We start from the raw sequence: 16,584 nt of genomic DNA on the forward strand, positions 1-16,584 counted from the left end.
GGGCACTTTTTATGACTGTAAAGAAAGCAGAGATGCATGATTGCCATAGAGCTGCTGTCGATCAAAATACAATACGCATGATGCTCTTAAAATTTCTTAATCTTAAGAAAAAAAAGGGACTTTGTTTAAAGAAAAGAAAATGCAGCCACAAAATAAGACTGTGGAATAGTTTATAACTGGGCGAGGCCAGTAAAAAATGAAAGTTATTCTGAGAGTTTTTTTGTGAAGTTTGCAGAAGTTATTTTTATATTTCATGTAGAGGGGGGTGTGATATAAATTGGCTCTGTAAAAGTGAGGAACACCAGAAATTCAGAGCTGAAAAAGCTGTGTCTCTCCTGCATTTGTTTTTCTTTGTTTTGTTCTTAGAGCTTGTCCAAATTCCGCGTTTACCTAAAAGTATTTTCCTCCTTTTTCGTTTTAATAGCAAAAACAAAGTGGAACACTCTTTCTCCCACATGGGCCTTAAAATAACATCTCATGTCCATTACCCTGTGCTTTTTAAGACCAGCAGGGTGGTTCCATTAACATTCACACCAGTTGAACTAACTTGGTATAAGTTGGAGCTGATTTTAAACAGACATTTTTTTCATGGAGCTTAAAACTTCTGCTCTCAGGCAGGCATGGTAACCTTTTATAAAATGGAGAGAAGAATAGGTAGGGGCCAAAACGGCACAATGGCATTCAGTGTGATGAGAATAGCAAAAGTGTTGTTTTACTTTAAAGCTGGGTTCAGAGGAAGAGCAGTTCTCAGGAGATTTCCTCTTTGTTGACTCTTCAAGTGAATAGGCATGCCACACACATACAAACTCTCAGTCCAGCACACCCATATAAATGTGGGTGTATATATATTTATATACATATAAGTACTTAAAGAGCCACCCTGTTGGAGTGTCTTGTCCCCGCTGTGGTTGTCGTTCTTCACCGAACCACAGCATTCTCAGCAACCTCTCAGAATAGATCGACGTTGTAGCGACATTAAAACCAAAATCGAAAGTTACTACCGTAACTACGGTTCTATGAATCCCGGATGACCGCCAGAGGCGGTGCTTCAAGCACTGAATGATCATTCTTGCGCATGCGCAGGTCGAGTATTAATGACAACAAAGTCAGCTGTGACCTGCCGGGGACCCACGTGACTCTATATAGTCACGTGGCACCCGGCAATCAATCCCTCAATCTTCTCGCGAAAGCAGAGATTCCGAGGGACCAAGCACTCTGGCGGTCATCCGGGATTCATAGAACCGTAGTTACGGTAGTAACTTTCGTTCTATTTCATCCCTACTGACCGCCAGAGGCGGTGCTTCAAGCACTGGATGACTCATATCAACAAGGTCACGAGGAATCAGCAACATTCAAGGAACAACGACTACACCACCCACCTAATGTGATGTAGAGGCATGCTGCTCGAGGATTCCCTGAAGCGGATGGGGCGCAGCCACATTCACCCTGTAGAACCGAGTAAAGGTACTAGGTGACTTCCAGGAGGCCGCACGACATATAACATCCAATGGCACCCCAGTCATAGCAGCAAACGATGTCGACATGCCCCTTGTAGAGTGGCATTTCACTCCCGCCGGCAGTGGCCGGTCCTGCAAGGCATAAGCCTTGGAGATCAAATCCACAACCCAGTGTGCAAGTCGCTGCTTAGAAAGTGCCTGACCTTTCCGTGAGCCAGCGTAGCAAACAAAAAGGCTATTTGTCTTTCGGAAGGATGCCGTGGCATTGATGTATGTCTCAAGGGCACGGACAGGACACAGTGGTTCAGAGGGACTTCCGGAGTCAAACCGGGCAAGATGGAGAGGCTGGGTGCTGCCTGCTGGCAGTGATACCTTAGGAATAAATGCTACATCAGCCCACAGTGTAACGCCTGAGCCATCAGGATTCCACCGGCAGCAGGGTTCGGCTATCGAGAGAGCCTGTAACTCCCCTACACGTTTTGCGGAAACCATAGCTAAAAGGAACGCAGTCTTCAGTGAGAGCCATTTGAGGTCCGCCGACGCCAGGGGCTCAAATGGGAGGGACCGAAGAGCCTCAAGCACAAGAGAAAGGTCCCACGCCGGTGCCACAGGGCGGTTGGGTGGGTGCAAACGCCGAGCACCTCTTAAAAACAGTACAACATCCTTGTCTCGGCCCACAGAACAACCATTCAGCCCAACATGCCAACAGGAAATGGCAGCCACATACACCTTTAAGGTAGATGGGGACCGTCCTTGATCCAGCAATGCCTGCAGGAAGGTCAGTATGTCAGAAACTGAGCACTGCACCGGGTCCTGCCCTCTATCACGGCACCAGGTCGCAAAGACCGTCCACTTGTTAGCATAGACAGCTCGCGTGGACGGCGCCCATGCATTAGCCATTGTATGCCCTATGGACCCAGTGTATCTTGAGAAGGTGGACCCCGGCCTTGCAGGGGCCAAATCCAGAGCTGGAGCCGGTCCGGTTCGGGGTGCAAGATCTGACCCCCCATCTGGGAAAGAAGGTCTCTCCTGGAGGGGAGACGGATTGGCGAGCCGGAGCTGAGCTCGCACAGTAGAGGAAACCAAGTCCTCGCTGGCCAGTAGGGGGCCACCAGCAGGACCCTGTGCCCCTCCTGACGTACCCTGAGGAGAGTCTGAAAAAGTAGGCTGAATGGCGGAAAGGCATAAAGGAGGGTCCTGGGCCAGTCGTGTGCCAGAGCATCGTGGCCCAGAGGGCTGCTGTTGTCCAACGAGAACCAAAGGGGACAGTGAAATGCGTCCCTTGAGGCAAAGAGGTCCACGTCCGCCCTGCCAAAGACCTTCCAGATGCACTCCACCACCTCTTGGTGAAGCTTCCACTCCCCTGGAAGCGGCTTCTGACGGGATAGAAAATCTGCTGGCACGTTCTCCGGCCCTGGGATGTAGGCTGCTCTGAGGCTGGCTATGCGTGGAGCTGCCCAGGTCAGAAGCCGTTGAGTCAAGCACAACAGTTTCCTTGACCTCGTGCCCCCCTGGTGGTTGATGTGAAAGACCACTGTGGTGTTGTCTGACCTCACCAGCACGTGCTTCCCCCGCAAGCCTGGAAGAAAGCTCTGAAGAGCCAGAAGCACAGCCTGTAACTCCAGGACATTGATGTGTTCCCTGCCCTGCCGCTGGGACCATGTCCCCTGTGCCATTTGACCCCGCCAGGTTGCACCCCAGCCCGTGGAGGATGCATCTGTAAACACAACTTCCCGACGACACGGGAGGGAACCGAGCGGGACCCCTGTGGTCATAAACAACCTCACCCTCCATTGGACAGAGACTGAAGACACTGAGGCCCCACCCGAAGTCTTCGGAGACGATGAGTGTTCCGTGTGGGATCCAGATTCAAGCTGTTCAACCACATCTGGAGGGGCCGCAATGACAGCAGCCCCAAGGGCACTACGGCGGACGCAGCTGTAAGCATGCCCAAGAGTCGAAGATACCGCACAAGAGGCAGCGCCATGCCGCGCCTGAATTCCGGGAGCACGCTCAATATACTGTCCACCCGCTGGGGTGACGGGCAAGCAGTCATTGAGATGGAATCCATGGCAATGCCCAGGAAGACAGTCTCCTGTGAGGGGGTCAGACTGCTTTTCTCCATGTTCACCTGCAAGCCCAAGCATCCCACATGATGGAGCACTAACCGAGTATCTCGATGCGCCTGGTCCCACGTCGCGGCACAAATGAGCCAGTCGTCCAGATATGGGAGGATCCTCAATCCCTGTGCCTGCAGAGGAGAGAGGGCCGCTGCAACACATCGGGTGAACACCCTGGGGGACAGTGAAAGTCCGAACGGGAGGACCCTGAACTGGAAATGCCTCCCTTGAAAAGCAAAACGAAGAAACCGCCAATGGGGCGGAGCGATCGGAACGTGAAAATAAGCATCCCTGAGATCTATGGAAGTGAACCAATCGCCCGGGGAAATCGCCTGCAACACTTCCTTGGTGGTCAGCATATGAAAGGGCATGGCCTTCAAGTACACATTCAGGCCTCTGAGGTCCAAGACTGGACGCAGGCCCCCGGTCTTCTTCGGAACCAGAAAATACGTGGAATAAAAGCCCCCTGGATCCAGCAGGGGGTCCACAGGCACTATAGCACCCTTGGCCAGCAAGGTGCAGATTTCTTGGTTCAGTGCCTGTGCCTTCACCGGGTCGTGGATCACAGTCATCCTGACCCGGCCATGGATAGGTGGCCGGCGGCGGAATTGAAGACGGTACCCCCGGGACAGGGTGGACAACACCCACAAGTCCGGGGTGTGGGCAGCCCAGAAGCTGAGCTGTTCCGGGGAAAAATAACCGACCGCCGGCCCTAAGGCATCATCTCCGGGTCCCCCGGCCCTTCGAAGGCCCGGGAGGACGCCGGCCAGACTGCGCGGCTCGAAAGGGATGAAAGGACCTCGTCCCAGCCTGGTCTCGAGCTCTGTTCCTCCGATCTAGAGCAGGTCCCCGGACCGATCTCTGACCTGGTAACAGACCCTGGGGCTCAGTGGGAGAAGGAGAAGGCACTAAGGACCTCCGTGAAGGACCCGCAGCTGCCCAGGTGCTTACTGGCTGGCGATCACGTCTGTGAAGCCCTGCCAGCTGTTGCCTCGTTCTAGAGGCCTGAGCCGTACGGTCCAAGGCGTCCAGTGCCGCTGAACCAAAAAGCTCCCCCGGGACCACAGGCAGGGCCCGGAGGGTCCTCCTACAAGGCTCAGTTAGTGGTGACTGCGCCAACCAGACCTGGTGGCGAGCATGAACCAGTGTGGAGAGTGTGCGTCCAAGTTCCCTCGTCATAAGAGCAAAGGCCTGCAGAGATGCATCAACCAGGCCTTGCGTGGCATGATCCAGCGGAACAGATTCCAAGGAGGAAGACAGGGCCAGCATAAGATGGGAGAGAGAGTTCCCAATCCGGCCCATGCGGGCCCCAGAGTCATAGGCCTTACAGAGAAGGTCGTCGGTAATACGGCACTGAGGACGCGGACAACGGGCATTGGGCCGCAAGGCCTCATCAGGCGGGATTATAAGAGAGGCAATGCCCGGTTCCACCGCTGGCATCTGCCCCAAGCCAACCTTGGGTGCCTCCTGCATAGCTGCCAGGACCCTGCCATCCGTCGTCAGACGTGAAAACGCCTTGGTGTCTGACCAGCAAGCATGCAGTTCCCGCACATACTCCGCCGAGGGAGGAACCACAAAGGCAGTCTCTGACCTACTGCGCCTAAAGAAGGCGCTGGAAGCCGCAGGCTGGGCCTGAGGAACACTAATCTGTAAACGGGCAAGAGCCGTTCGAATAGCGGATGTCACAGACTCCCCCGTATCCTCCTGGGAGGCAATGGAGTCCGACCCAGAGGCCCCGGAGCCCAGCTCCGGAAGGTCCTCACAGAAATGGGTGCCAGAGGCCGCCACAGAAACAGCATCGTCGTCATTGACTGACGTTTCATCCTGCTCGGTAGGGAGAGCCGTGCCGCGATCACCAGCAGTCTGAAAGGACTGGAGGAGGGCTTTCATTTGGGCCAGCTCAGTAGTGAGATGATCCACTCTGGTGGACAACCTCCCTGCATCGGTCCGTCTAGCACGCTTCGTTGGTACCGAAGGTGCAGCCACAGTAGATCGTTTGCACACCGCTTTCTCCATCGGCAAACGAGCACGCGGCGAAGCGCTCGCCCAGTCGGTAGGCTGCTCCAGTGCAGCCAACCGATCCAGTCTGACCGACCGGGGCATGACGCGACAGTTGGGGCAAGCGTCATCTGACAGCGCCTCCCGGAGATGTTCCACACCGAGGCAGGAGGGTTACAAGTCATGCCCGTCATCCGGCTGAAGACAGGTCGAGCAACATAAATTATCCAGCATCATACTGCTGAAAGGCGTGATCAGCCTGCTACCAAGGACAAGTCAACACGAGCAGGAAACGCTACTGGCGACTCGTTGTAGGAAAACCCCCGCAGAGATTCCAAACTCAGCGTGAGCAGAAACGCCACTAGCAAATCGATTATTAACTAAAGATGAACTCAGCACGAGCAGAGACGCCACTGGTGAGTTTAGGCAAACAAACTATAGAAGAACCCAACGCGAGCAGAAACGCTACTGGTGGGCTTAGGCAAACAAACTGAAAACAACTCAGCGCGAGCAGAAACGCCACTGGTGAGTGTAGATAAACAAACTATAGAAGAACCCAACGCGGGCAGAAACGCTACTGGTGGGCTTAGGCAAACAAACTGAAAACAACTCAGCGCGAGCAGAAACGCCACTGGTGAGTGTAGATAAACAAACTATAGAAGAACCCAACGCGAGCAGAAACGCTACTGGTGGGCTTAGGCAAACAAACTGAAAACAACTCAGCGCGAGCAGAAACGCTACCGTGAGTCAAAAGAGCCACAAAATTAACGTGGCAAATCAAAGCGAACAGTAAACTACTGCTGAGAAAAGAACGAAAACTTACCAGTCACCGCAGATCTGGTAAGGTGAAAGCAGCTTGTGCAGCCCCTGGAGGGCGAGACTTACCCGCAGCTCCGACCAAACCCGGTCACGGGGCTACCAGCAACAAGCAGCCAGGAAACTAGTGGTATACACAGAAGCAACCAGCTTCACACGACCACACTCCGGTACTCAACACACCTGCGCGCGAGAAGAACAAAAGGGATTGATTGCCGGGTGCCACGTGACTATATAGAGTCACGTGGGTCCCCGGCAGGTCACAGCTGACTTTGTTGTCATTAATACTCGACCTGCGCATGCGCAAGAATGATCATTCAGTGCTTGAAGCACCGCCTCTGGCGGTCAGTAGGGATGAAATAGAACCACCCTTTCCCAGTGTTCATTGGATGTTTTTATAAGCCAAGCTCGACTTGATGAAAACAATCTGCCTTTTTTTATTTTCGCTTTAAACACCCCAATACGTCCACACACTGTTTTAACGCCAGCTTCTGGGACTGCAATGAAAACATAACCACACAAATTTAAGATTTCATCAAAGGGAAGCAAGAGGCATCAACTGGAGAGCTTTTCTTTATCCCAGCCTTGATTCCAGAGCATTCATGTGGGATGTTTACTGCTTTGTTTTCGCGTGTAAACTCTAACATATGAGAGGAAGGACCGAGAACTTTCCTGAAATTCTGCATCTACTTACCAGAAGTGCTCACACTGAACCAGCTTGCCTTAAAGACAGTAGCAACTAGTGACTTGTCTGGGGGAGGAAGCCTGGAAGCTGTTTGACACCTTAGTGATAAGGTTGTGAGAGAAAATTTTATTTACCTCACTGGCTCCGTTTTAATTGCTAGAGTGTGTTTGCTGCAAAGTGAGAATTAAGACAAAGGTTGTTTGGTTTGGTTTATTTTTGAACTTGGTTGCCGTCTTTGCTTTGCATCACTTTAGATCCTGCCTCTTGATTTAAAAATGTATATGGGAAGACAGATCAGTTTTCTGACCTGTCTCAAATCTTTAAAAAGCATTGTCTGTCGGTTTATACGCTGCTCAAAAAATAAAGGGAACACAAACAACACAATCTAAGTCATGTAATTTTAAATTATGTTGTGCAAATGAAACAGACAACAGGTGGAAATTAGTGCCTATTGGCAATGAGAAAGAGACACCCAATAAAGGAGTAGTTCTACAGGTAGGGACCACAGACCACTTCTCAGTACCTATTCTTATCACTGTTGAATGTCACTTTTGAATGTTGGTGGTGCTTTCGCACTCATGGTATAATGAGACACACACAAAGGTAGGGCTCAGGTAGTGGAGTTCATTCTCACACATGGGCTATCACACATGAGCCCTTGTGATCCTCGGACCTTTTGTAAGAACATATGCTGGTGCGGTTGGCCTTCTAATGCAGGACAACGCTAGACCTGTAGGTGCTGCAGTGTTACAGCAGTTCTGGGACATCATGTCTCGATCCATCCACCAACGTCACGTTGCACCATAGACTGTCCAGAAGTTGCCAGATGCTTTAGTCCAGGTTTAGGAGGAGATCCCCTCAGGATAGCATCCGCCACCTCATTAGGCCTGTAGTGTTTCCAGGCCTCCATTGGTTAATATATTTGACTTTCTATGTGTTCATCACTTACAAAGTACAATTTATTTATTTTCTATTCTAAGATAAAACAACTCTTAATTGCACTTGTAAAGTAGAGGTACCAGGACATATCAGTAGGAGGATTGCTAATGCAAAATGCAATGCAATCTATAATCATTACCTCCCAAAGACAGAAACAGACTGTTCATAGTCATTGTCCATTCAGTCTGACAGATCTTGCATTTTTACAAAGAAACCAAGTTCTGTTTATGTGGGCTGCATAGTAATGGAGCAATGTGAGAAGACAATATTGTTGTTTAATTTTGCAGATGACAGCATTAATTGTGATTAATTATTTTCTTTGCGAAATTATTATTACTCAAACTCTGAATGTGATATTAGACAGTGTGATTATGATTTGATAATATTGCAGTCACATGTAGACAACATTATAAATGACCCCTCACACCCCCACCATGGACTGTTCTCCCTGCTGCCTTCTGGGAAGAAGCTTCAAAGCATCTGATGCAGGTCCAGCAGATTCCAGAACAGTTTCTTCCCCACCGCCATTAGACTGCTGAATGTTGTATAAAATGGGGTTTAAAAAAAAATATGTTGAATGTTGGAAACTTTAAATCTTATGACAGTCTTATATTTACATTTTATCACTGCTGCTTAAATTTGATCACTTCTGCCCTTTAAAAATGGAAATGTCTTGAGAGCTGTACTGAAAGAAATTTATTTTTGTATACACTCTGTGTACAAAATGACAAAGTCTCTCTAAGTCTAGACAAGAGCAAAGAAATACTTCTCTAGTCCATAAACCCTTTATCTTTTACCCTTTTTTTGTTTTTTTGTTGATACAACACATACAGTTCTAATCAAATATGCAGAATTTTCAGTTCTTAACATGATACATTGTTGAATAGCTCAATAAATATGAACATGCAAAGAACTATCAAGATTTAAATTGTCTTCATTATGTTTTTGACTTCCACGCAGAGAGACATTTAGAGAGCAAAATGGTTCCGAACAAGCAACAGAGCGAGAGGGCAGAGTAATTGCATAGTCGTACACAACCAGACCTCCTAATGCTAGAAACAGTTGTGGGTTTTTTTCTCTCCTCTGTCAATGGTGGATTTTTTTTTTTTTTAAGGACTGCACCATAAAAGAATCTATATCGAATATTAAATAGAAGGATCTGAGTGATTTTTCTCAAAATTCACAAGCTGTTCTATGTTCTTGATTGCAGTAAATTATTTCTTTTTTTTTAATGGCTGTTTTTATCTAGCTATGATGGATCTCGTGTCTTCTCTCAGACTGACTTGCCTGCTATTTTACATAAAGAACGGCTGTGGCCTCCCAGCAGAAGTTAATCTCTTCCTTTTAATTACAAAGTGTCTTTTTACTGAGTGGAAATGTCTTGAGCTCCTGGAATGTTGTTTTCATCCTCTGTCCTTTCACCCACCCCCACTGCCTCTCGATCTGTCGTTTTTCGCCTCCTATTCCCTCTTTCCTCCAGTGAGGTAGTCCCATAAAAAAGGAGTAAGAGGTCGGGTTTCTGGTTTCCTCCAACCCGATGCAGCTTGATAGCTCCGCCTTCCTTGTTTACATTCCTTTGCCCATACATGGATATTTCAACCCCTCACCACCCCCACCTGCACTACCTCTGTTCTGTAGAGCTCATCACTCTCACCTTCTCAGCAAAGGAAGAAAACCAACCAACTTATTGAAACTTTGTTGATATGCCTTCTGCTATTACCCCCTTGTTTAAAGTCATGTTTCTACTGATGCATTTGCATAGCTGGTTCTCCTGTACATATTTGGCTTTACCTCAGACTTTGATCTTCTTAAATCTTTACCTGTGGAGGACAGTTAAGGTAAGATATTTTCCTCTTGAAGTATATGGGTGGCCATGATGGAGTGCATGGTGGGGGGGCGCAGTGTTGAATGTCAGGGGTGACTGAGGGGGGAAAAAATGGCAAGAATCGAGGTGAAGAGGTTAAATGCAGGTTTGCACCTTGCTAAATGGAATGTCATGGGAAGGATTTGTTGGAAATCTCCCAGCAGAGAAGAACTGTGTTGAACTTTTAAGCTTTTTGAGATGGGATGCAGGTTTGTGTGGGGCCCAGGCTATAGCTGAAAGAAGTCTTTTTTTTTTAAAGAAAAGAAGGATGGGAATAGAGGAAAGGTTTTAACATGCGTGTCTGGTATTTGTACCTTCTACTCATAGTTAAATTCAAAGCCCAGCACTTTAGGTGATAGCTTTAGACAGAAGCACAGGAGTCAAAGTTCTAGCTCTCTTTTGTTGAGGTAGGGTGAGAGGGACATGGAAACACTATCTTTATTCTTTATTTGCTGTGGTCTTTATTCTGTTGCATTAGAGGATTAAGAAGGTTATTTGGACCTATGCTGTGTGTCAAGGGGTAAGTGAAAGTGAGCCCTGTGGTTCATTGTCAGCAGTGTGCAATAAACAAGCCAAATCCATCTAAATCTTCTGGCAGTATGCAAACAATATATCATATCCATAACCTACACATGAAGAGAAATACTGGCAACTGCTTGTGTTTTGTTGCTACCTGGAAGCTTGGAAGTTTTCTGGTGCAGTGGTAATGGTGGTCTTTGTTTGATTTAAGTTTTTTTCAAAAATGTATCTCAATATGGTGATTCTATTACCTTGTTTTTCACCATCCAGTGTCTTAGGGAAAGGTAATTAAGCTCTGATATGAGGTTCTGTTAAAAGGTTGGAGGCGGCTTTTTACTGTAGATCATTTTAGGGTTGTGAAATGCAAAGGCTATGTATAGGACAAATTAAAAGTATTTACAGCAAAAAATCTATTGGAAGCAAAGAGAAAAAATAGATTCCTGATATAATTAGCAACAAAAAGAAAAGTACCAATATCATTGAGTTGGTGCTGTCATGTTCACCATAAATAATTCCTGTTATGATAAACTAGTTGCACTGGAAAATCAATATTTTATCCAAGTTAAGTTTTTTCTTTTAATTTCTCATGTTTGTTTATCTATTTGAAACATAGCACCTTTCGTGGTGTTATTTTACTTACTTTTAGACCTTATCAGTATCACAAGCGGTTTTTTTCTGATTTAGCAATAAGTAGAATGGGTAGGGTTGCGTGCAAAGATTGCTACTGTCTTTCTCTCACTTCACCCAGACTCTTTTCCAAAATCTTCTTCTTCCTCATTTGTCCTCCTGCTTTGTGTTGATTCAAGTTATGCCATATGCTCCCTTAGTATAAGGTTTCTTGTGCATATTTTTTTATTTAGACGAGGGTTTTCATTAGAACAATAAGGTCTAATTAAAGTGGATATTTAAAAGTTGCTACTGACAGCCAATTCCATGGAAAAGTTAAAAAGTTCGTGATTCCTGCCCACTTCACACACCAACCGTACTTTCACTGAGTTTCTAATACACGGTTTTTCCCCGCAGTACACACCTTATACATGAAAGCCCAAACTGCATAGAGCATCAAAGTAGAAAATGTGCCATTAGAAACACCAGGACCATTATTAATGTTTTCCAGGTGACCAAACGGCAACAAAGTCCTACTAATATGGCTATTGAAGAGTGTTTAAATCAGAGTAAGTAGTTCATAAGACCATTCATGGTTTATATGACTTACGGTTTACGTTTATCACGTTAAGTCATAATGTTTAGTGTTGGTTGGTGTATAAAGTTTGGCCAAAAAAAATAAAATTTTTAATGTAGAACTCCAGTAATTTCTTGGAATTATATTGTAATCTAGATAAATATTTTATTTGCTTTATTCTTTCCAAAACCAGGTTTACAAGTATGAGCAGAAAACAAGTGGTATAACTTAAAATTGGAGTGTCCTTATTAAAGCCGTCTAATCGACACACACGGCCATCCATCCCACTTTGGTGCTGGCAGTCTTCTCTCTCTATAGTTCTGCCACAATTTTTAAGTGGCTCCACCCCGACCCCCAGGGGGAGATAGCTGTGGCAAATTTTGGTATATGACGAACATTGTTAGCTTCTCTTGTATACGACTCTTTTACTGCATCATGTACATGTCTCACACAGATTAATTTAATCAAATAGCAAAGATTGAACACCTGGGAGGAGTAAATCATGTATATACAATTAAAATCCAAAAATGAACTCAAATTGGGAAGTAAAACAATTAAATGCGGTTGTTTTTAAGCTAAGATCGCATCAACCTCAAAAGACTATATAAACTAATACTTATATTGTAGATAAATCCACATTGACATTGTTTTCACATTACAGAAAACAGGCGAGAAGATGGAAGTTGAACATAATGAGGATTCAATATTTAAAATTTTCACATCCTTTGACAAGTAATTATTTTCTAGGAGCACTGTATTGTCTATGTAACAATTCTACAGTCTGACTTACTGATTACTCCTAAAAAGTTAATACTACAACTCTTTTGAACATTTAACCCTTAATTTCCCTGATTCCAAATTTCAAGGCAAGAAAACCTCTTCTTTTGTAACTTTGTATCGTCCACCAGGTCCTTACTCTGAATTTTTAGATGAGTTTTCAGAGTTCCTTTCTGATTTGGTATTAAATACTGACAGGGTCATCATAGTGGGAGATTTTAACATCCATGCTGACATTGAAGGCGATAGCTTAAGAGCAGCCTTTAATGCTATCTTAGACACTATTGGCTTTGTTCAAAATGTGAATAGTCCCACGCATTCTCATCTTCATACTTTGGATCTTGTGCTGACATACGGCATAGAATGTGAAGAAATAACAGTATTTCCTCACAACCCTGTCCTCTCTGACCACTTTCTAATAACCTTCAGGATTACTTTAACAGAGTTCTCCTCCCCCAAAAGAAGGTTCAATTTTAGTAGATCTTTATCAGATAGTGCAGTTATAAATTTTAAAGAATCTGCTTCACTTTCTCTCTCCTCTGTGTCACTGAGCAGTGCTGCAGAGTGCAAAAGTTTAGCTTATTCCCCTTCACAGGTTGATGATTTTGTTGATGGGGTTGCTAGTTCTCTGCGTATTGCCTTAGACAACGCAGCTCCTTTGAAAATGAAAACCGTTAAAAATAGAAAGCTTGCTCCTTGGTTTAATGCAGAGCTGCGTACTTTGAAGCAAAATGCTAGGAAACTGGAGAGAAAATATCGCTCCACAGGCCTGCGAGAGTCCTTCCTAGTCTGGAAAAATGGTTTACTGCTGTATAAGAGGACCCTTTGTAAAGCAAGAGCAGCATACTTCTCCTCATTAATAGAGGAGAATAAGAATAATCCTAGATTTCTTTTTAATACAGTTGCCAAACTCACCCAGAGCCATAGCTCTGTTGAACCGTCCATTCCACCTGCTCTTAGCAGCAATGACTTTATGGGATTCTTTATAAATAAGATTGATCTTATTAAAAATAAGATCATAAGCACTCCTCTATCCGCGATTGTACCTGAGGTAGTCATGGAATCTGAACTGGGTTTAGACTGCTTTGATCCAGTTGAACTCTCTGAATTAGCAAAATTATTGTCTTCATCTAAGCCTTCAACTTGTATGTTAGATCCAGTTCCAACCAGGTTATTTAAGGAGGTATTCCCTTTGATCTCCTCCTCCATTTTAGATGTGATTAATCTATCTCTGTTACAGGGATATGTACCTAAAGCTTTTAAGGTTGCTGTAATTAAACCTCTGCTTAAGAAACCGTCTCTTGACCCAGATGACTTGGTCAATTATAGACCTATATCCAATCTTCCTTTCTTATCCAAAATTCTTGAGAAAGTAGTTGCCAAACAAGTTTGCGATCACTTCCACCATAATGAACTTTTTGAAGAGTTTCAGTCTGGCTTTAGAGCTCATCATAGCACTGAAACAGCTCTGGTGAAAGTCACTAATGATATTCTCATGGCCTCAGATAATGGACTTGTATCTGTGCTCGTCCTGTTGGATCTTAGTGCTGCATTTGATACAGTTGACCATAATATTCTTTTAGAAAGACTTGAATATTTTGTTGGAATTAAAGGAACAGCACTAGACTGGTTTAAATCTTATCTATCTGATCGAATTCAGTTTGTTCATGTTAATGATAGATCTTCAACACGCTCAAAGGTTACCTGTGGAGTACCACAGGGATCAGTGCTAGGACCAATTCTCTTTACTTTATACATGCTCCCAATTGGTAGAATTATTAGACAGCATGGGATTAATTTCCACTGTTATGCTGATGATACCCAGCTATATCTGTCTATAAATCCAGATGAAGCTAACCCATTACATAGATTACAGGCATGTCTTGAAGACATAAAAACCTGGATGACTCTTAACTTTCTGCTTCTGAATGCAGACAAAACAGAAGTTATAGTCTTTGGACCAGAGTCTCTGAAAAAGAAACTGATTAGCCAGTCACTTCATTTGGATGGGATTAAACTGATTTCAGATAATAAAGTAAAAAATCTTGGTGTTGTTTTTGATCAGGACCTGTCATTTAAATCCCACATCAAAGAGGTTTCTAGAATTTCCTTCTTTCATCTGAGGAACATTGCAAAAATTAGAAATATCCTGTCCAGGGGTGATGCTGAGAAACTAGTCCATGCATTTGTTACTTCAAGGCTGGACTATTGTAATTCTTTACTATCAGGAAGTCCACAAACTGTAGTTAAAAGCCTTCAGCTGATCCAAAATGCTGCAGCCAGAGTTCTAATGAAAATTAAAAAGAGAGATCATATCTCGCCTGTCCTGGCTTCTCTTCATTGGCTTCCTGTTAAATCAAGAATAGAATTTAAAATCCTCCTTCTCACATATAAAGCCTTAAATGGCCAAGCTCCATCTTATATCAGAGATCTGATTGTTCCTTATGTTCCTAACAGAGCACTTCGCTCTCAATCTGCAGGTTTACTAGTGGTTCCTAGAATTTCTAAAAGTAGAATGGGAGGCAGATCTTTTAGTTATCAGGCTCCTCTCCTGTGGAACCAACTACCAGTTTTAGTCCGTGAGGCAGACACCCTGTCTACTTTTAAGGCTAGGCTTAAAACTTTCCTTTTTGATAAAGCTTATAGTTAGAGTGGCTCAGGTTATCCTGAGCTATCTCTATAGTTATGCTGCTATAGGCTTAGACTTTTGGAGGACATAGGGACCCCCATTTCATCATTCTGCTTCATTCTCTCTCTGTTCTCCTATTCTGCAGAATCTGTTAGTTCAATCTCTAACCTTCTGCTCTCTCTGCTTTTCCTCAGAGTAGCTTTGCCTCGTCTGTTCCTGTTTGGCTGTGACGTCATCCTGGAAAGAAACATCAGCTGTGCTGCTTCTATCAACACCCTTGTTTATAGATGTTGGAGATCGGCCTGTTTTCCAGTGTGGTCCTGTTTCTCTGACCGTGACTGAGTGGATGTGCTTTCTTCGTCCTCTGGCATGGGAGCTGCCTTGGAGCTCGTCTGCCTGGCTGTGTGTTTCCTGGACGGGGCCGCCTTTTACAGCTGCTTTTTGTATCTCTGCTTCTGTCTCCTTGAACCCCAGTCGGCCTCGGCAGATGGCCGCTCACACTGAGCCTGGTTCTGCTGGAGGTTTCTTCCTGTTAAAAGGGAGTTTTTCCTCTCCACTGTCGCTACAAGCATGCTTAGTGTGGGGGATTGTATTTGAGTCAATGAGTCAATGCAATCAACTGGTTTTCCTTAGATAGAAAACTTTGTATCAATTTGATCTGGTTGAACTGTAAAGTGCCTTGAGATGACATGTGTTGTGAATTTGGCGCTATATAAATAAACTGAATTGAAAATTGAATTGAATTGAGTTCTGTGCTGTACAGCTGTTTACCATAAAGTGAAAGTCTCACTGTTAGCAACTAAAATGTTTCCTGAGGGGAAATAATCCAATATTTTATCCCAACTGTATGTTTTTTTTTTAAACTTACATATGTTTGTTTATTTTTGAACACCCATCCTGTTTATGTTGGTGTTATTGTTACATTAATCAGTGTTTGGCAGACTTAACTCTTTTGAGATCAGCAAGGAAAGCAGAGATTTTTTTTCTGACTTTTGCATTTCCCAAATAAAGGCAGAATGGGGGTGGGATGTTGCGTGGCAAGGAGAATGCTACTGTCTATTATCCAACTTACAACTAGACCAGTATTTCCTCAATATAATTTAAAACTAGTTTTCATTTGGATCCAAAGATCCAGGTGTTTGGTTTGGATTCATATGAGTATGGCCAAATATCTCATAGTCCCACAAAGTTTCTTTGGCATCATTTTTTTATTCTAGAAAGGCTTTTTCTAGAACAATAAAAGGTCAAATAAATTGTGGATTTTAAAAGTTTGCGTAACTGCTGCAAATTCTCATGACAGGTTTAAAAGTTTGCGTGAATTCCTGCACACTTTCACACAAGACTTACTTTTATACATCTGCAGTTTCGTGTTAAATATTTCACGTGTTTTTTCCGGGCAGACACACTTTATACATGAAGCCCCAGAACTGCAAGAGTATAAAGTAGAAAATGTTTCCCTTATTTATTTGTATAAACTTCTCAGGCATTTTTTTTTTTCAGCAAAGTGTACAATGCACGGAAAAATGTCCTACTTAGTGTGCAGATATTGCAAAGAGTTGTTTAGCCAATCAGATGGTGACGTAGAGTAACATAAGAC

At 44.6% G+C, this 16,584-nt stretch overlaps 1 protein-coding gene across 2 annotated transcripts in view; it reads left to right on the plus strand.

Moving 5' to 3' along the window:
• LOC119795662 (tensin-3-like) overlaps positions 1–16,584 on the plus strand; it is a 63,541-nt gene that overhangs the window by 19,941 nt on the left and 27,016 nt on the right. The gene's annotated exons all lie outside the window — the stretch shown is intronic.

The sequence above is a fragment of the Cyprinodon tularosa genome, unplaced genomic scaffold (assembly GCF_016077235.1).
Source record: "Cyprinodon tularosa strain WSP-4 unplaced genomic scaffold, ASM1607723v1 ctg52, whole genome shotgun sequence".
NCBI classification, from domain to species: Eukaryota; Metazoa; Chordata; class Actinopteri; order Cyprinodontiformes; family Cyprinodontidae; genus Cyprinodon; species Cyprinodon tularosa.